This window comes from Macaca thibetana, chromosome 9, assembly GCF_024542745.1.
Source record: "Macaca thibetana thibetana isolate TM-01 chromosome 9, ASM2454274v1, whole genome shotgun sequence".
Classification (NCBI taxonomy): Eukaryota; Metazoa; Chordata; class Mammalia; order Primates; family Cercopithecidae; genus Macaca; species Macaca thibetana.
In genome coordinates, this window is record NC_065586.1 from 109521257 (window position 1) to 109542606 (window position 21350).

Below are 21350 nucleotides of genomic sequence, written 5' to 3' on the forward strand. Positions count from 1 at the left end.
AAATCATTTTGGCCCTCCAAAAATTTAGGACCTGTTAGTATAAAAGTCAAGAGATGCTGTGAATCAGAAACTTGGTGAGTAGGCAACAGCCAAGCAGACAAACAGCCAAATCCAGCAGAAATAGAGAGCCCCAGGAATCAAAGAAGGGGATTAGGAACATACAGAAGGAAGTGAGAATTCAGGACAGCCGTCAGGGCAGCGAGCGCTGAATGCTCCAGCAAGGTCAGGACGACGCCTGGAATCCAGGCCGTTCTTCTCACTGATCTCAGGCCTGCCCGGCCCTTTCATGCCTCTGTGCTGTCGTCCATGCTGTGCCTTCAGCATAAAATGGCCCTTGGGCCTCCTCTGTGTCGAGCAAGCTCCCCTTCATCCTTGAAATTTCCTAGAGATTGAGCTTCAGTGCCACATTCTTTGCAGGTTTGGCTGCTCCTAGCTCTATCCCCTCCACGCTTTGTTCTGTTATCACTGGGGGCCTCATGTCCCCGTTTATGGCGTGCCTCACCCAGTAGACAATGGGACCTTGAAAGCAGAACATCACCTTCTTCACCCTTTGATCTCCAGAGCACAGGACAGCACCCGTCTCCTAGTTAGATGATCCGTGTCTTTGTCTGTCTGGCCGCTAAAGCAAAATACCTTAGAGTGGGTAATTGAAAAACAATAGAAATGTATTGTTCACAGTTCTGGGGGCTGGGAAGTCCCAGATCAAAGTGCTGGCTGATTCAGAATCAGGTAAGGGCCCTCCTTCTCCTAGATTGGCCTTCTTGCTGCATCCTCAGGTGGTGAAAGGGAGAGAGGTGAAAGAGTACCCTCAGGCCTCTTTTATGAGGGCACTACTCCCATTCATCTGGGCTCATTAAGAGGCCCCCATCTTAATACCACGTTGGAGATGAGGTTTCAACAGAATTTTGGTAGGAGCACACATGTTCAGACCATAAGAGTCAGTATGTGGGGGAGGTTTGTTGACTGGATATATGAAGGCCTTGTAACAGGCCCAAGCTCACAGGTAAGAGCGGGAAATTGGGCATACCTGTTTGAAAGTAATGGCTGGTGAGACATAGGAAGACAGGTGGGTGTGTCTTCATCTGATGTCTCTTTAGTCAATGGCTTCATGATGAAGGCTTGGAGGTGCATGTCCCAGGTTTAAACCCTGGCTTCTAAATGTCTGTGTGTCCTTGGGCAAGTGACTTGACCTCCCTGATCCTCAATTTTCTCACTTGTAAAATGGCAATATTAACTACACTACCTACGTGGCAGGGGTGTGTGTGGAGGGTGTATGTGAGAGTGAGATGAACTCATGTAACATGTTCAGCACAGTACCGGACACAGAGAAAAACATTCCATAAATACTGTTGTGAATAATATTGTTGTCATTGTGATAAGAATGATTCAAGTTGAAGGCACCTAAACAGCTGTGATCCTAGGTTAGCTTAATAAGAAACATTTAACCCAGCCCCTTTTGTTGGGCACAGCTCTCAACAGCAGCTACAAAAATCCTTTCAAGATTGGCAAGAATGTTCTTCTAAATGATGCAGCCTCTTGACACAACGTATATTTTCAAGACCCAAAAGTTTCCTGAAAAATTACATGTACAGGGGTCTATTACCCCTTCAACAATAGTTCACGAATCCTGAAAGTGAGGTGTTTGATCCTTTCTCCTCGGTAAGACTGAGATGAGGAAATCATATTCATTGTCAGAGTCAGCTGTGAAATCCTCAGTTGGCAGAAGGAGGAAGGGGCTCTGCAGGAGGGTGAGCCCCCTGGTGTGAGATGAAAAAGGAAAAGGAAAGGACAGGCACTCACCCAAACTCCTCACCAAGAGACTCCTGGAACTTTCTGCACATTCAAAATGTCTCTTTTCCTTTCAAATACAAACCTGTATTTCTGAGCTGTGAGCATTCTGAGACCATTCTGAAGTAACCTGGCACAATGTTGTAGCTCCGGGCTCTGGTTCTCATCCCATCACCAGTTCACTATGTGTCTTTTGACAAGTCACTTAACCTCTCTGAGCCTGGTTTCCTTAATCTACAAAAGGTGTACTGGACTTATGGATCAAGGCACTTTCCAGCTTTGGCCTTTGTTGATGTTTATGTCTAGGAGGTAGCTTTTCTCTCCACCGGTGGTGTGAAACTGCTGTTCACATTGACACGGTCGGCCTGAGTTGGGTTCAGATCTCAACATCATCTTCTACCCAGCCAAGGGACTTGGGGCATGTCTCTTATGATCACTAACCTTCAGTTTCCTCTTCTGCAAAATAACAGAAACTTTACCTGCCTGGCTGGGCTCTGGGGAAGACTAAATGAAATAGCTTGTGTTTCTAGCCCAGACTCTGGCACTAGCCAGGCCTGGGAGAAGTTTGGTTTCTCTTTTCTTCTAACACTCATCTTCCCTGACTTCCTTTCTCACATAGTTGTTCTGCCACTTCCTCCCCATTTCCACAAAGTCCAGACCAGGAAAGCGAAAGTCAAGGTTACCATCCTTCTCCTATGAATCATTGGACCAGCCCTGTTTTCCACTCCCCTGCCCAAAATTGCAGCTAAGCACCCTTTCCAAATTCATGAGCATTCCTCTGATGATGATGATGATAATGATGTAGGCAACGTCTATTGCATGTGGCAGGCTCCAAGATGAGTGCTTTGGGGACATTCTTTCAATTCTCATACATGAGGATGGTATTATACCCATTTAGCAGATGAGGAAACTGATGCCTAGGAATGATTGATTGGTAACTTCCCCCATCAGTAGGAAAACAGTCAACATCTTGGGCAGAATCCCAATTTCTTGATGGACTAGGTGTTTATCCCTGCTGCCCTGGTAATGAACCTCCTGCTTCTCAAAACCCTGAACATTAGAGTGGGCTTAAGTCAAAGCCTTTAGCCAGGCAGGAAGGAAAAGGATATGCAAGCATGGTGGGCCGGGGAGGGTGGCAGCCAGCAGTGACAGTGTCACTGGGCTGGGAGTGAGGCCGAAGGCTGGTGGCCCCTTCCCCCACACCTTCTACCTACTTTGGCTCTGTGGCTGTCACAGTGTGAAAAATGATCTCCCAGTGGCATTGACCTGCCAGACTCTGATTGGCCATTAGCTACAACTGTGCCAAAGCTTGTGCACAGAGCTGGGAGCTGGGAGAAGCGAGGCATGAGGCTTGGAATTACACAATGGCCAACTGTGACCCTGGGAGCTTAGCTTATACCCCTGCATGTTTCTGCCTGAGAAAGGGTGAAGGGGAATCTAGTTTCCAGGATGGGAGCTGTCACTCTCATTTGTGTGTGTTTGTATTTGCTGCTGGGAACTCCTAAGCTGCAATGTGAGGAGGATCTGGGAGCGACTGTGGCTCCTCTCTGGCTGAAAGAACGGAAAAGAGGAAATGGGGAGTGGTGCTCATAAACCTGGGGTTGGAGAGCAAGCTGCTTCCAGTTGTGAGCAGAGCTAGCCAGGCCCTGGGCTGGTCTTTCTGCTTCAGGTGTGCGTGTCAGCCTGGGTCCTGCCAGGAATTCTGCGCTTTCTTTCTTTTTCCTTTTTTTTTTCTCAAGACAGAGTCTCACTCTGTCACCAGGCTAGAGTGCAGTGCCACGATCTTGGCTCACTGCAACCTCTACCTCCCAGGTTCAAACGATTCTCCTACCTCAGCCTCCCGAGTAGCTGGGACTACAGGCAAGCGCCACCACGCCCAGCTAATTTTTGTATATTTAGTGGAGATGGGGTTTCACCATGTTGGCCAGGATGGTGTCGATCTCTTGACATCGTGATTTGCTTGCCTTGGCCGCCCAAAGTGCTGGGATTACAAGTGTGAGCCAGAGTGCCTGGTCCCAGGATTCTGTGCTTTCTATGTGCATGGTTGGCTTGCCTTCCAAGGCTTAAGGCAAGATTTTTCCATTCCAGTCCCAGTTCTTCCCCATCAGAGGATGCTAGGGTGGGAATCTAAGGCCAGGAGAACTTAGAGGTCATTAGTTTTACCTGGGTTGGAAGCCTAGGGCTACAGAGTCAGCTGTGTGACCTGAGCAAGACACTGAAGTACTCTAGGCTTCAGTTGCCTCATCTGTGCAATGGGCATAAAAATAGGCCCCAGCTTTTAGGTTAATTGTGTCCAAGATGTGGAATGTAAAGCACATAGCACTAGCTTGACACATGGTAGGTGCTCATTTAATGTCTTTCTTACTGGTAGCAGAACCTGCACAATCTCTTAGACATGTCTTTGGGTCATAACATTCAATCGAACTTGGTAACTTTGCAGTAATCTACTCACCCACACTCCCAGATCCAATAAGGTGCCCTCTCAGACAAACAGGTCTACCAATGACCATGACTGAACTTTATCCAGCCCTGAGTTCCAGGCAGAGCAATAACCACATTTATTATTTGTGAACTCATTTAATCCTCAGTATAACCCGGTGAAGCAAGTATTGTTTTGTCTTCATCATCCCCAGTTTTATAGGATGAAGGGATGTTCTCAAGTGAACATGGCTACTAGGAGGAAGTCAAAGCCGGGATTTGAAAGCAGATTTCCCTGAGTCACTAGGTGATGCTGCCACTCCCATCACAGCTGTGCAAACTCCAGCCACTTCTCAGCCCCTCTACTCCATCATCCAGTAAAGGAGAAGGCTGAAGATTTCAGAACGGTGGCAAGGGGAAGTTTTGTCCAAAGTCAGCCTCCAGAATATTGGACACAGATATCCTCAGTCTCTGAAGAGGTGGCTTAACTTCTTCCTTAGCCTACAAGACAAAGCACATGTGCTTAACATTCCCTGTGATTGCCCTGAAGCCAACACAAACGCCAAATTCTCAGTTCAATGTAATAGAAGGAAAATGTACAATCTCTGTACTGGGTTGAATCAAATCCTCCCAAAATATATGTCAAGTCTTAACCCCTGACACTTCTGAATGCAACCTTATTTGGACACAGGGTCTTTGCAGATAAAATCAAGTTAAGATGAGGGCATACGGGATTGGGGTGACACTAATCAAATGGCTGGCAGTCCTTATAAGAAGAGGAAAATTTGGACAGAGACGGAGACACACAGGGAAGACAGACATGTGAAGATAACAGGCAGAGATCGGAGTGATGCGTCTACGAGCCCAGGAAGGCCAAGGATTTCCAGCAACCACGGGAATCCTGGAAGTAGCAAGGGAAGATCCTTCCCAAGAGCCTTCAGGGAGAATGTGCCCTACCCACACCTTGGCTGCAGATGTCTAGCTCCCAGAATTGGGAGAGGGTACAATGCTGTTGTTTCAAACCACCTACTTTGTGGTAATTTGTCACTGTAGCTCTAGGAAACTGGTACAATCTCCTAGAAGGGGAATGCTTGTATCATCCTGGAAACCATTTCACCTAAATGTGTCTGACAGATGGAGAAACTGAGGCCCAGGCTTGTGCACCAGCCAGGGAGCTCAGGGCAGAGCAGTAGTCACACGATGGCAGATAGGACAGGTGGCTGGCAGGTGTTCTCCAGTCCTCAGTGAATGGCCAGTGCTCAATGTCACCAAACACAGTAATGCTTCTGTGCAGTGTGGGGCTGGGGGCTCCATGACACCAGGTCTCCAGCCTCTCTGCCTCAGTCTTTGGCATGAGTGCTGTGGGCCTTCTGGGAGTGGCCCCCCCTTTTCTGGAAGACACCACTGGGTTCTAACAAAAGCTGTGCTCTGCGCCCCTCTCAGCACCGCATGCCCTCCCTGAGGCAGATTGAGGCCCGTGCAGTCCATGGGTGGTCAAAGCAGATTTCGAATGTCAAGCAGACTTTATGGGCTCCATTCTTCATGCTGTGGAGAGGCCCCCTGACTGGGGTGGGATCATTTATAATGTGGTTATGCATTTGAAAGGCTTCCATATGAAAAGATGCCGGGACAATGGCATCGACTTGGCGTTCTCTCTCCTAAGTTGAAAATATTGAATATACCTGAAGACTTAGCTAACGATCTTTGGGGAGAAGGCATTAGAAATCTTGAAGAGGTTTTCCGATGCACCAAAGACAATGTCAATACTGTCTGAAGCCACCTCCTCCCCAACTCCCTCCCTGCCTGGGGACTGCAGGGGAGGAATCCTGGCTGATTATTCTGCCTAGTGGTGCTACCTGGGAGTCAGACAGTGCTGGCAGATTATGATGCTACAAGAAGCCTCTAGAACCAAGCCCACTACCCTATTTAGGGAAATGCACTTTGCAGCTCAAATTGTCTGAATATTTGGAGAGGTGGGATTTGGCCACACAGATAGTTGTCTCATTTGTTTAATTTGTAGGGATAGGTCCAACCCCTTCCTGGTGACAACAGTGTCCAGCATCTTTTTTGGGGTATGGATGTGTTTACCTTCCCCTCTTATTCATTTGCCTGTGATTTTTCATCTGTATATTATTCAATGTTCATTTTTCATCCATGTGCCTGAGCAGGTCATATGGAAGATTCATTGTGAGTAGTTGAATCTTTAGATTTTACCATCTTTTCACACTTCGAAGTTTTGTTTTCTTCTGAAAAGACTCTATTAAAATATGAAATGGCGGTTTTCCTCTTAATAAAAATTACAGTCAATTCAATGATTGACCATAAGATGAGAGATGTTATTTTAGGTTTAGATTGCTGTGTGAGACCTGTCATCAGAGTCAACTGTGCTGAGCTTCCAGAAGCTTCTTTCTTGGCTTTGAGAGAGCCTGAGGAGCAGAGGTGGGTGCTGGCACCCTGACCGGCTTTATCCCTCTCTTTTGTATATTTTACTTTTAAAAAAGGTAGCTGCTGTTGCTTTGAATAGGGGAGAAGTACTTGCTTCGCCTGCAGACAACAGCTTGGGGAAACTTGTGGAAACAGAGACTCACGTAGGACTAGGATGCTGCTATCCATGGTCCACTCAGGAAAGAGAATCAATCACTTTGACTAAATAGATTAAATTCTTCAGGAAAACAAGTATTTTGAACTGGGGCCTGGGCCTTGTCCATTAATTGACCAGCTAGTTGCCTGAACTGATTCTTCCACCTATACACAGGTAGATTAGCCTCTGAGTTCCCCGGAGGAACTCAGATCAGGAAGTTTCAAGATGAAAGTTCCCATAAGATTTCTCCAGATCTCTCCCTCCTTCACCTGCCCCCTGCCCTCACCATGAGGCAACAACCTTACAGAAATGGCCCCCTTGGCCCCTTCCCATGGAGGAGCATGAAGATACTCCAGGGTAGAACTTGTTCTGGTGGCCCTGTGAACCCAAGGCTCCATCCAGCCTCCCTGCCCCCACCTCCAATGTATGCACTGGATAAAAACGATGAGCCACCTCCTTCCCACCATCACCCCCCAACAAAAGTCTAACCAAGCCTATGCCCATGATGTGGAAATTCTTGCCTCACCCTGGGGTTCATAGCATGTCCTTGTTTCAGGCCATACGAAGTCGGTTTTCTAAGGCAGATGAGAATTCTGAGGGTACTCACACGCCAAAGGAGAATACAAGAAGCTCCATCCCTTTCCCCAACACTAACCAAATGCACTCTAGAGGCCCTCAGCACAGCTGACCACCCAGATGCCACCGGCTTGGCTTCCTTTTCCAGGGGCGGCCCCATGAGCTCCATGTGGGGCTATATCCCCACCTGCTCTGCCCTCCTCCTTTTCTTCTGAACATCTCCCCTGCCTCCCCACCTCTGACGTCACTCCCCATCCTGGAGTTGCCTGTCTTCAGCCAAGAGCTGGCAACACGACATTTCTCCCTCCCAGGATGCTTCCAGATCCCTTCAGAGGCATCTCTGTCAGGGGGTTCCGAGGCGAGTGTCACCTCTCAATTGCTGAAGAATACATTAAAAATTCTTGATAGCGACACTTTCTTCTTAAATACAAAACCAGCCCTTTTCAAAGGCCCCCTGAAGGGCCAAGAACATGCCCTGACTATAGGGAAGGAAACATTTTATCCCAGCAATTCTTAAGCAGAGAAACACCCAATTGATTCGGCCACCGAAGTGTGAAATCATTTACACAGCGCGCCGGCAGGGCAGCCACACTCTGCAGAGGCTCCCCGGCCGAGCTCGGGCCCAGCTGGCCCTTGGTAATCATGGCCTCTACTCTGGCTGGGCCAGCGCTGCTGTGGTCAAGGCCAAAGCTGAGGCACAAACTTAGTTCATTAGTGTGCCCACGGCTGGTGGGGAAGGGCACCCAACAGCCTCATGCCTGCAAATTAATTGTATGCCAGCGGCTTTGCAGAAGCATCCCTGTCGGGATGCAGCACATGGCATGTACTCAATAAATGTTGAATACCATCACTAGCCTCATATTCGTTAATATTATTCTAAGTCTGGCCGGGAAGCCCTTTATGTGGAGGGGGCCAGAAGCCAAAATGAACTGCTTGCATCCTGCTCATTGTCAGGAAGGGATGGTGCAGGGAAGTCAGCATTGCAATGAATGCTTTTGAGTAATGTCTACCCTGGAGTTTTTTCGTGGAGATTCAAATCAGCTTTGTGGAAAATGGGCTCCCATGGCCAACAAGGCAAGATGTCACCACAGGTGTCCAAGCAGAGGATCGGGACACTCATTTCTGTCCTTGGAGGAGGAGTCTTAGCATGGCAAGAGGCATCTGAACCCCCCACCCCCAGCAAACCCTTACATATTGTATCGGTGCATTAACAAGAGGCCATTTGCCTTTCGTCAATTTACTCCTTCTACAATTTTGTATTGAGTGCTTACTAGGTGCTCTACTAGGTACCAGGAAACTATCCAAAATTTAAAACATGAACAAAAGAGATCACACACAAAAAATGAAACAGGATGATATGAAAGAAGACTGTGTCTACTGTAAATGGAGTGGTTAGGGAAGAGCTCTCCTAGAAGGTGACATTGGGTCTGAGACAATGCGAAGGAGCCAACTATGCAGAGAACAAGATTCCAGGTAGAGGGAACCACAAATATCAGTACCACGAGCCAGGCATAGTTCCATGTAGTGGCTGAATCCTATAACCAAGGGGAGCAGGCAGTGAGATAAGGCTGTACCTATAGATGGGGCCCAGGCTGTGCAAAGCCTTGTGGGCCAGGACAAAAGGAGATGAGATTTTATTCGAAGAGCAACAGGACGCCACTGGAGGGTTTTATGTAGAGATGACTTGACATCATTGGACTGACGCAGGATAAGCATCTTCCAGAACAGTACCTCTTTTTGTCATTGTGCCTTTCAGATACTGAGAAAATGTTTTGCATGGGTAGACCAAGGGAAGAAATAACTCTGCTAGTGAGTCCATAGAAGTAGATGCAGGGACCAAAATCCTGTTTTATAATGCAGTGTGCTTTGAAATGCCTTGAAAATATTCCCAGCTGATTCCTGACTCTTTAGGGCTGCTTTGGGCTCACTTGAGCTGTAATGAAGGTGGCCCTTATCAGCCTGAGCTTGAGCTGCCTTAATTAGACCTAGATTCTCTATCTTTAAATTGGTCTTACATCAAAGCAAGAGTTATAATTGCAGGTGATGTATTTTCGAGTTGCATTGTTATGTAGAATACGGCTGCCAGCAGGTTGTGTTAGGATTATTGAAAAGCAATTTGCAGGGAGGTCTGTGGGGGAAAGGTAGTTCACCTCACTAAGCCTAAAAAAAAAAAAAAAAAAAAAAAAAAAAAAAAGAAAGAGAAAAAAAAGGAGCAATAGATAGCTGGAGGTCTTGGAAAAACATGTTTAACAAGAGGTATTGTTCAGAATTTTACCAGCTCTATTTTGCATGCACATCTGGCTTAAGCCACTCCTGGCTCAGAGAGACTGGGCTGTTAAGTTCCACGTTGTTAGAGGTCATTACTGGTCTGCATTTGATATGGCTGAGGGATTGGTTTGCAGGGGTCAAAATAGGTTATCAGGAGAGCTCAGGCAGCTGGAGGCAATTCTGAGGCTTTTCACCAATTCCCTACTCTTAAGTTTTGGACTGGGAGATTTTAGACTTACAAGGTACTCATGGAAGACACTTGTCTAGGCTGATTCCATAACTTGGTTACTGTGGATAGTGCCGCAATGAAAATGGGAGAGCAAACTTCTTTTCGACATGCTGATTTCAAATATTCTGGGTAAATACCTGTAAGTGGGAAGCGAAAACATAGATGGTGTGTTAGTCGGTTCTCACGCTGCTAATAAAGACATACCCGAGACTGGGTCATTTATAAAGGAAAGAGGCTTAATTGACTCAGTTCCACATGGCTTAGGAGGCCTCAGGAAACTTATAATCATGGTGGAAGGGGACGCAAACATGTCCTTTTTCACACGATGGCAGGAAGGAGAAGTGCAGAGCTAAGGGGGAAAAGCCCCCTTATCAAACCAGCACATCTCATGAGAACTCACTCACTATCATGAGAACAGCATGGGAGATTCAACTATCTCCATCTGGTCCCATGCTTGACACGTGGGGACTATTACAATTCAAGGTGAGGTTTGGGTGGAGGCACAGAGCCAAATCATATCAGATGGGACTGGAGGACATTATGCTAAATGAAGTAAAGAGGACACAGAAAGACACATGCTGCATGTTCTCACTTGTATGTGTAATCTCAAAAAAAAAAAAAATGACCTAGAAGAAGCAGAGAGTGGAAAGATGGTTACCAGAGGCTGGGGGTGGGTGGAGAGAACTGGGAGATGATGTTCAAAGAGTACAAAGCCTTAGTTACACAGGAGAAATAGTTTTTTTTCCCTTTGAGATATATTGCAAAGTATTATGAATATAATAATAATGTATTATACATTTCAAAATCACTAAGAAAGTAAATTTCAAATGTTCTTACCACAAAAAAGATAAGTATTTGAGGTGATGGATCAATTAGTTTATTGAATTTTTCCACATTGTATTAATAAATCATAACATCACTTTGTACTTAATAAATATATATGACTATATGACTATAATTTGTCAATTTACAATTAAAAACTAAAAAAAAAGACATTTGTCTTGATTTCTTTGTTTTGAAGGATGGTTGTTTTCGTGTGACCAGTTACAAAGTCTCATAGGAGAACCTTTTCTTGTCAGTGCAGGGAGATTGCTATTCATGCTCTGTGGAAATGTGGACATGTTCCTAGGTTTAGGGAATTGAGGGGATTTGTGAGTGACTTAGTCATAAAAGAAAATGTTTCACAACTTAGAAAAGACTGCTCAAGTGAAAGCACTCTTCCGATTCCAAAGCACAACTTCTAAAACTTCTGGATGGAAATACACCATTAAGGAAGAACCGTGTCCCTTCATTAGCTCCTGGCGCATATTTCTTTGCATATTACTTAGGATGACCAAGAAGAGAGTGTAGGAACTAGTCAAAGAATAGATTTCTGGGAGTTTGTCTTGATTCGTTGTTGAGTAAGAGAAGCAAACTAATTGTTCCCGTCACTCAACCTGATTTGATACAGTCTCTGCTAAATTAGAAGCCGTGTATCAGATCTCCCAGAAAATGTTCAGAGATGCATAATAAGAAACCTTAATGAAGATATATGGATGCATTTCCCCACCCCTTTCCCACGTCATGGATTTTAGAGCCATTTGCAAGCTTGAAATATAATAGTTTCTCCCAGCAAACTCTGACAACTGGGGACATTGATAAAGTTGTGTTGTCTACAATTGTGTCTACAGCCCAATCAAACAAATAATAACTGCAGTGAGCTGGAGGGTGGGGGCAGCCATCCATCAGAGGTTTGGAAACACCCCATTGTGTAGCTGAATTTTTCACTTTTCAACTGTTTTTTCTGGTAGTGAACAATCTTGGCCTCTGGGGAAGTAGGTGACCTCTTGCCTCTTAAGTTGAGCTAATTTCCCCAGGCAGGAAGGCAGCTTCATCTCTACAGGGTTTAGGCTTGGGGAAGGCGAGGTCAAGTTAGTCACCAAGGACAGGGAATCCAGGCCTTCGCTCCAAACCACATTCACTTTTCTAATCAAACTGGTTCATATGATTCCAATTATTTTTCCATCCTCTCCAAGGGCAGTGGGCCATGGGGTAGGCTGATGACCTGTGAAATTTCAATTTTAAAAAGTGAAACTGATTTGGATATATTAAAAAGTCAGCCCATTTCTCTGGTTCTGTAGATGTAGAGAGGATAGAAAAAGCTGCCAAAAAACTGGGTCCCCTTCGAAGACCAGCAACCCCCTAGCTCCCAGCTTTGACAGACCCTTAGGTCAAATTTCTATGCCCAGGGCACATGGAAAACTCTCCTATGACTTGATAGAGGAGCAGCCTGAAGCCCCAGAGTCATACATGCACTGCTGACCATATAGCAGTGTAACCTGGGTGAAGTTGTGTGAGGCTGAGCCACTGCAGACATCCTAGAAGAAGATGTGGGTTTGTCAGAGCAGAAGAGACTAGGTCAGGACCCACTGTGCTGTGACCTCCACCGCTTGCTTCTTCCCTTCCCCCATTTCAGGCTGATATTGCTGAATGTGGTGTCTGCAGAAGCTGGGAGACTGTTCTGGACTTCTTGGTGAGTGCATAGGCTGGGCAGGGAGAAAGCGCCTGAATATGCTGCTGTTCCACTTGGAACTTTCCCCTTCCTTCTCTCAGACTCCTGCATTGACTCATCTGTGACACACCCTGCATGCCCTTTGTCTTATTGGCTTCACCCTTCCCTTAGAAATCTGCTCATTTGTTGGAGTGTGATAAACTCAGTGTGTATATACATGCCCCAACATGGATGGATCTTCAGAACGTGATCCTGAGCTTAGTAAAAACAAAATAAATAAAAACAAAATAAACAGGATAAGACACTATGAAAAGTACACACATGTAAAGCAGCAGTATTTATGAAACAAAAAGATCACCTTAAATGGGTTAGAAGAGCTGTCTATGGGAGGAGAGGAATGGAAATGGGCTGTAAAAATAAAAAGAAGAAATAAAACGAATGACTGAATCATTCCACCAGTGATGATAATGTACCATGAGCTAAAGAGTATGATTAGCTCAACCTCCTGTCCTAAGCAGAAAGTGATGAAAAGTGATGCCATGTTGACCATCTTCTAATGATAAACATGAGGTTGAGGGTCCAAGTGATGCCATGGTGCCAAGATTACCAGCTCATCCTGGATCCTTCCATGCTCATGGGCTACATATCCAGGCACAAAGGAGCTCACCAAGGGAAGCCAGGAGACATGCTGCCTAGCCCCAAAACTTCCAGAGGAAAATGACCAATTCAGAGGAGACTGTTTCTCTTTCCCTGACCACAGTTTCTTCACTGCCACCTTGCAGAGTGAGTTGTTATGGGGCTGGGAGCAGTCTGAGCTTCAGTTTCACTGTCTGTAAAATGGGAGCAATGCTAGTACCTCCTTCGTAAGGCTGTGGTGAGGAGTGAATGTGTAAATGTGTGACCAGTTCTCAGCATACTGCAAGGCTTTTGTTGTTGTTGTTGTTTTGTTTTGTTTTGACAGAGTCTCACTCTGTCATTCAGGCTGGAGTGCAGTGGCACGATCTCGGCTCACAGCAACCTCCACCTCCCAGGATCAACTGATGCTCCTGTCTCAGCCTCCCAGGTAGCTGGGATTACAGGCACTCACCACCATGCCTGGCTAATTTTTGTATTTTTAGTAGAGATGGGGTTTCACCATGTTGGCCAGGCTGGTCTTGAACTCTTGACCTCAAATGATCCACCTGCCTCGGCCTCCTAGGGTGCTGGCCTCTGCATGGCTCTCAGTAAATGCTCATCATCATCATGCTATTGATAACATTTGCTAATAATAGCAACAATAATGATAATCATAATGATGATAGTAACAAATCTTGCCACAGGGAGCATTTTTGGCTTTCTTATGTAAGCCTTGCTCAGAAGCTCTAGTTTTCCAGTTATTCTGAAGACTGTGGTGTCTAGCCAGATAACATGAAATTAATGAAATCAAGGAAGCCCTCTGAGATTCTGGAAGACGGAATATTCTTTGTCTTCTCTCTACTCTGCAGAGAATCCTAAAGGACTGGCCACAGCAAAGGAAATCCTGGCAGCCACATCAGACACCAGGATGAGCCATCTGAGTCCAGAATCTCAGCAAGAAGGAGGAGCTAAGAGAGAGAAAGAGGAACCATGTGCAAAGTTAAGAATGAGTAAAGAGGCTGGGCACGGTGGCTCATGCCTGTGATCCCAGCACTTTGGGAGGCCGAGGTGGGTGGATCACAAGTTCAAGAGATTGAGACCATCCTGGCCAACATGGTGAAACTCTGTCTCTACTAAAAATACAAAAAATTAGCCGGGTGTGGTGATGGATGCCTGTAGTCCCAGCTACTCGGGAGGCTGAGGCAGGAGAATCACTTGAACCTGGGAGCGGAGGTTGCAATGAGCCAAGATTATGCCACTGCACTCCAGCCTGGCGACAGAATGAGACTCTGTCTGAAAACAACAACAACAACAACAACAACAACAAAATAATGAGTAAAGAATAGCTGGTGACCCAGACTGTATGCTCATCCCTAATGGTACTTACAAATCTCTTAGAGTCGTCATTGTACAAAGCACTTTAACACTTTTTATCTCATTTGAGCCTCATGACTCTCCTCTGAGGGTATATAGAACTCTCCGTTTACAGATGGGAAAACTGAGGCCCACCGTGTTCCAAGGCCAGGAAGAACATTAGTTGTAGATCTGGGCCTGGAACTCAAGGCATTCTGATTCCCAATCCAGGGTATTATATGGTAATAATGGTCATAATGATAATGACAGTTACTATCCACAAGTGTCTACATGAGCCAGGCACTTTTTTTTTTTTGAGACGGAGTCTCGCTCTGTCACCCAGGCTGGAGTGCGGTGGCCGGATCTGTGCTCACTGCAAGCTCCGCCTCCCGGGTTTACGCCATTCTCCTGGCTCAGCCTCCCGAGTAGCTGGGACTACAGGCGCCTGCCACCTCGCCCGGCTAGTTTTTTGTACTTTTTAGTAGAGACGGGGTTTCACCGTGTTAGCCAGGATGGTCTCGATCTCCTGACCTCGTGATCCGCCCGTCTCGGCCTCCCAAAGTGCTGGGATTACAGGCTTGAGCCACCGCGCCCGGCCGAGCCAGGCACTTTTTAAGAGGGTTTATGTTTTATTTAACCCTTATAACAGACCTATGATATGAATGTGCTTATTGTCCTCATTTCATGAATAAAACAGCTAGGGCTCAGAGAGGCTAAGTAACCTATCTAAGGCTGCACAGCCCAGAAGTGATGGAGGAAGGGCATGAACCTGGATGTTCATCACACCTCTTGCCACCTTTTATTGCTATGCTACTGCCTTGAGGACTAATTTCTACTGCCTGGGTCTTTTCAAGGCAAAGAGCTTCCACAGACCCAAGGGTGGATTCATGCCCACGCCTTAATCTAAGTTTAAGAAACAAAATTCTGTGTCTGAGGGCCGTGGAGGAAGAGGTGGCTGTAGTTTCTGCAGCTAAGGGCTCTACTATCTGAACTTGGAGACCTGACTAACCGGAGATCTCTATGCTGCACAAAGAAGTCATTCTGAAGTGGGCCGGCATTCTAGGGAAGTTTTTGGGGTGCCAGGACCTCACTTAGTGTTCCATGCCTCTTTGGTTGACTATCTAAGGTTCACTGGAGTTCAGCATGTCACCAAGTCCTCCCTGCCCTATGGCTTAACCTTCATCAAGTCTACACTTCAGACTGTGGATTCATCATAGGAGCTGGTGTAAAATTTCTGGATTGGGTCTAGAAGAGCCTCACTCTGAACATAAAAGCAAATTTCTGGCAAAAGAAGTCAGGATTGAGACAAGTGTATCTTGACTCTGCACTTAATACTCATCCATTTCTTAAATTTGCTTTGTTTTTTTTTTCCTCCATTATCCTGTTACCCCCAACCTGGAAATGCATAGAGATGACAGAGCTTGTTGAACTAAGGTGAAAACTAGATGTCCACACCTACGAACACAATTTGTCCAAAAGGACCTGGGAGATGGCAGGGGTGACCAGAAAGGGTTACTCTCCTTGCTATATCTGTGTCCCTACCCCCAAGTCATGCTTTTATTTTGCATCTGCTCACTGCTGGAAAGTCTTTGTGAAAGAAAGAAGGAATGTGGGCTAGGACCGATGATGGATAAGATTTGGAACACCAGGAAGACTGGGAAGGGTGCTGCTGGGGACAGTGTATGATGCCTGTGGAAGTAAGAGGTGGTGAAGGGCAAGGTGTGATGGGCTTAGAGTGGGCACCAAGTTTGGCTGAAGGGGTAATGGCTCATGGAAAGGGAGAGGCAGAGAAGGAGCAAGAAGAAGGCTTCGAATGCCAGGAAGTACGTTAGACTTTTGACTTTCTTTGCATTCCCCAAAGCATGTGCACTAGAACTCTGGTTTAGTGGCATGCAGAAAGAAGTTCTAGGGGGGAGAAAAGTCTGCTCAAATAACTTTTGGAAACACTATGTTAAGTTACATTAAATTAAATGGGTTTCTTTATTGCAGGATTTGTCACAACCTTTATTATAAAAATGTACCGTGTGAATCTTCATTGGGGGAGGGTAACTTATACAGCATTTGTCACATTTATTCTACCAATAAGCCCATGTTTTTTTCAAGGTAAAGTCTATGGGATTTGTTAAATGGGTCACTCTGGAAAATGCTTTTCCATATGAAATGGATTGTGGAGTGATTGGGAGAGAGAACCAGAGAGAAGGTAATTCCACTCTTGGCTAACCACGAGGCCTACACAAGCCTCCACCCTTCTCAACCCCAATACCATAGCCCCCCTTCACCCCAAAAGATTAAGGGCTGAGCGCTATGCTTAGTTTTACCAACTTCAGAAACATCTCTGCTCTGTAAATGGCAGTAGAAGCCTAAGCCTTGACTTGTGAGTCTTTGCAGGATGCAGGGTACTGACTCTCATTTCAGTTTTGAAATTATTTCACCAGCTAGTCATTGGTTTCAAAACCCTTTGGAGTCATGAATCCATTTGAAAATGTGCTGAAAGCTATAAACCCTGTTGTGAGGGGGAAGTTCATACATTCATAATTTACATAAAATATTAAGGGCTGAGACCCATCCATGGACTACCTGCATGCAGTGTAGTCCACATATTTGTCCATTGGTTCCTCTGTTGTTTGCCACCATTTTCCTTTGTTCTGGTTTCACTTGGATGCTAAATGGGAAGCCCAATTGGCCCAATAACAAAATTGGCTCTGTGGTCTGTACATCATCTCTTTGCCTGGAGATTATCCAAACTTGCCTGCCTGAGGCCATTTTCTAGGGTGGTAGTGAGAAGAAACACATGGAGAATCTGAACTTGTCTTTAATTTAACAACTTTGCTTTCATTTATAGAAAGTGGACAAATGGAGCAGAGATGCCCAAGAGACTTCTGTGCTTCACCTACTTCTAAAATTGGAGGGGGTGGGGACTGAATGGAGGAGACGTTTAGTGTGGAGTCTTCCCTGGACATATTTTCTAAATGCTTTTCCTCAAGATTACTTTGAGGATAAAGTTAAGTGACAGATTGTTTCTAAATATATTGTTTCTTGGAGAAAGAAGACGCACCTAGTAGCCATTCTGCCTATTCCTCACTTTACTTTCCCTTTTTTTGAATCTGATAGTTTTTTATCATTCCTTTATTTTAACCTCCTTGTGTCATTTTCCTTCATCTATCTCTTTGAAGTACCATAAAGTCACTTTGGGATATTTTAAAAATTCAGTCTGAAAGTCTTTATCTTTTAATATGATGGATTTGATCCATTCATATTTATTGTGATCAATCAGCTGCTTGGATTTATCAAACCATTTTTTGTTTGTTTGGTTTTTGGCTTGTCAAATCTTTCTGTCTTCTCAATCTGCTTTGTATTGAGCATAAGGGATGAGAGCACACATTGTGTTGTCTTTTAATCTTATATAGAAACTACATATGGGTGCTTCCCTGACTTCCTTAGGAAATCAGGAAATTTTATTCCTTTGTGTCCTGCATCTCCCAATCTTCTTTTTTTCCCCCTGAGGCCTAGAGATCAAGTACAGGAAGGACAAAAGTGGGTGCTGAGCCAAGAATAGAATGGAATGTTGCTCCCCTAGTCTTTCTGCCCTCATGGAAATGGGGGAAAGAGTAAGGGATGAGATCAGAGAGAACAACAAGCAGAGAAGGTAGAAACAAATGGCTTAAAGATCCACCAGACAGAGCCAGATAAAGCTTCACAATCTCAACCATAGAATTTGATTTACCCAGTTAGGGACCTGTTTGGTGGGAGAGGGATTTCAGCCTTTTCTTGAGAAATGGTAATAAGAGAAGTGGCTTTCTTTCTGTCCCTTCCCTGACTAACAGAGCTTTCCTCTCCCATGACTGTGGCTAATGACCCGGCACTTGGAATGCACCCCATGGCTTCCAGATGTCAGCAATTGCTTTTGGTTTCCGGGAGACTAAACCATCCCATAACTCTACCAGCTTCTTCAGTGGTTGATCCAATAGGCCAGTGGCCACACACTTGCCCTAAATTTGGCTGAGCTCCGGGAACAAGTGACCAGAATTGTGCTGAGCAGATTGTGCACGTATGTGTGGCCCAGCTGAAAGCTCATAAGGCATGCCCCAAGAGACACAACCCATAATAGGCAGCTGTAAATTGTTCCATTCTTGTGCCTTCAGGGAGAGGTCAATAGTTTTCACACAGTTCTTTTAATGGAGGAGGAAGAGTCCAGTTCCCTGGTGCTCCCCCTAGCCTGGAAGAGCTATGCACACATAGACAAATACTTCAGTGGAAGGATGAGCCACAGAGGCCTACAGCAGATCCAGGGGGCCAAGGTCACCAAGCTTGCTCATGTAGAAGAGAACCAGGTCAAGCCGGTCAGCCTGGGACCCATGGCAGACTTCTGCTTTGTTCAGATGGAAACTGAGCTTTGCTCTAGGGTGCCTGGTTGAGACTGCCTGCTGCAAGCTGACTTGGCCAACACACAAAACACATACATACAGGCTGGGCTGGGGAAGCCTCACAGTCTCCACACATTGGCTGCAGTTGGGCCATCCAGAGGCCAGGGGCCTGGATGCAGTTCAATTCAAATGGCATCTATTCAAGACAGGGATCTCTGCTAGGGTGAGTGTTGGGAGCCCAGCAGTTTCAAGACACAGCCCCTAGCCCACCTAGCCTTCACAGCATAACATGGTGTTGGGGAAGTAAGACTCACACATGGACATCAGAAAAGAATAGGAGAGCACAGACCAAGAGAACAGCACTGGAAGAGTGTACTGTGGGCTGTGAAAGTCTAGGAAGGCACAGGGAGTGGTTAGGAGGCCAGATCTGGCCTCCGTTCAGATCTGGGCTTGAGTCTGTAGTCTGTTTCTGTTTATAGATGTTATGGCCTTCGTTAAGGCATTTTCTTCACCTGTAAACCTATCTTGTAGGATTTTTGAATATTAAATAAGGTAATATCTGTGAAGTGCTTAGCACTGGGCAAGACAGAAAATAAGTGCTCAGTAAACAAATGAAAGCTATTTTATTCTTAGAGGAAGTGGTTAACTTCAAGACCTCTAAGGCATCTAAGACAGCAGACAGAAAGAAAACACTTAAGGAAAGAGGAACAAAGGGCATGAATATAAGTTGATAAAAGGGTCTGAGCCCATAGTGTTTTTTTTTTTTGATAGAGAGCAGTGGCAGGGAGTTTTCATGCATTCAATAAATATTGATTAAGTTACTATTGGCCAGGCAGCGTGGAATACAATGGTGAAGTAGCCAGAAGTAATCCCTGTTCTCACTGGCCATGAGGAGGAAGAATTGGGGGAGGGTGTTGAAATATTCTGTCTAATCTAATACAATATTTAAGTCAAAGCTGAGAGCTTTGATATGGAGAGGATACACAGTGGGCCTAATGTTCACCATTATATATTTTTTAAAAGTCTTATCTTCAGAACTCCATTCCTAGAAATTCCATTATGTAGAATGTCATACAGAATTAACCAATATCATGGGACTTTCTGGAGCTCCTGAAAAGTCAAAAAACCCTGAACATTACTCACCACCTAAAGTGGGGGGCATGGAACCTGCAGAGTGGTGAACAGTTAAGCTGACTACCTTCTCCCCTTCCACCAATGTTGGTCTGTTCCTCTTCCATTGAGTCACAATAGTGCTGTTTTTTGATTTGACCACAGACTAGGGGTAATCTCATCCTTCTAGTCAATGATAGGTTCAGGAATGTTATTTAACTGAAGACAATGCAATGCAATACAGGAAGAGATTGCCTGGAGGCTTCTGAGAAAGTCTGGCTTTCTTGTCAATAAAGGGCTTTCAGAGAGTATCGTTCTATGCTATCTCTTGACAGACATAACAAGACACCTCACTCTGACTGTTACCAGCCCTATTACAATCGCGAGGGAAGCTGCCTTAGGAGGACACCTACTCCATGGATGCCAGAGTGAGATATGGGAGAAACATGGGTCCCTGGTGATCTAGTTGATCCTCCAGAGACAACTGTAATCCCAGATACCTCTGGACTTTCTGCACTTGGTATATGATGCATTCCTTAGTGTTTAAGCCAGTGTGAATAGAGTTTTCTATTATTTGCAGTTTAGCACATCCTCATGGACACAATTGATAAAACAGAACCAGGAGGTTTGTAGATGGTTATACCTCCAGCTGGCTTCATCAGGGCTTTGGATTCCCCCAGAGGAAACATAGCCCAACTTCTGCTCACCTGACTACCTACAACATGCTCTGAGGAAACTCATTCTTGTGTGAATAGAGTCTTTCTAGAAACAACTTGTGGATTCAGTCAGATTTAATCAGAGCAAGCACTTTTTCAGACCTTGCTGTGTATCAGGGACTTGTCTGAGCAGTTTACATTCTTCATTTAATCTTCTCAACAACTCTGTGAGGCAGGTCCTACCATTATCTACATTTTATACTGAGACACTAAGTAACTTGTTCAAAGACACACGACCAGTAAGTGGCTGAAACTAGATTCAAATTCAGTTGGTTTGGCTGGAGTCTGTGCCACTAGCTCCCCTGCTACTCATTTGCTGTGGGTTATGGTCCACAGATAATAAGTGTAGAAGGCAAGAGGTAGAAATGTGCAATTAAAATAGAACTCACTTGAAATTATAAAATGGGAAAAACATACCTTTAGGATTTCATCAATCTCCAGGGAAGATATTGCTTTGGAGAACAAAGAGTATTAGTTGTCAGGCAGCTGACTATGCTTGTTCGGCCATTACTTCATCTCTCCATCATTTCTCTATAACTGTCTCTCTTTTCATCTCTTCATCTATGTTAATGACAAGTGAAACAACAATCTGCTGTATCAGAGAAATTCTGCAGCCTCTGACCACATTACTTGTCTAATAATTCCATATTTTCATCCACCACACAGGCAAAAAGAAAGCTCTGACATGTAAAGAAGCCCCGTGTGAGCCTTCCACTTCTCTTCCAAATGGCTCGGGCTCACCCCATTCTTTTCATTTTGCAAAATGTTTGTGTTGCATCTCCAATTTCCCATGGTGTATGGGCCGGCCAGTTCATGGAACAAAGACTTGTGGGGATGGGGT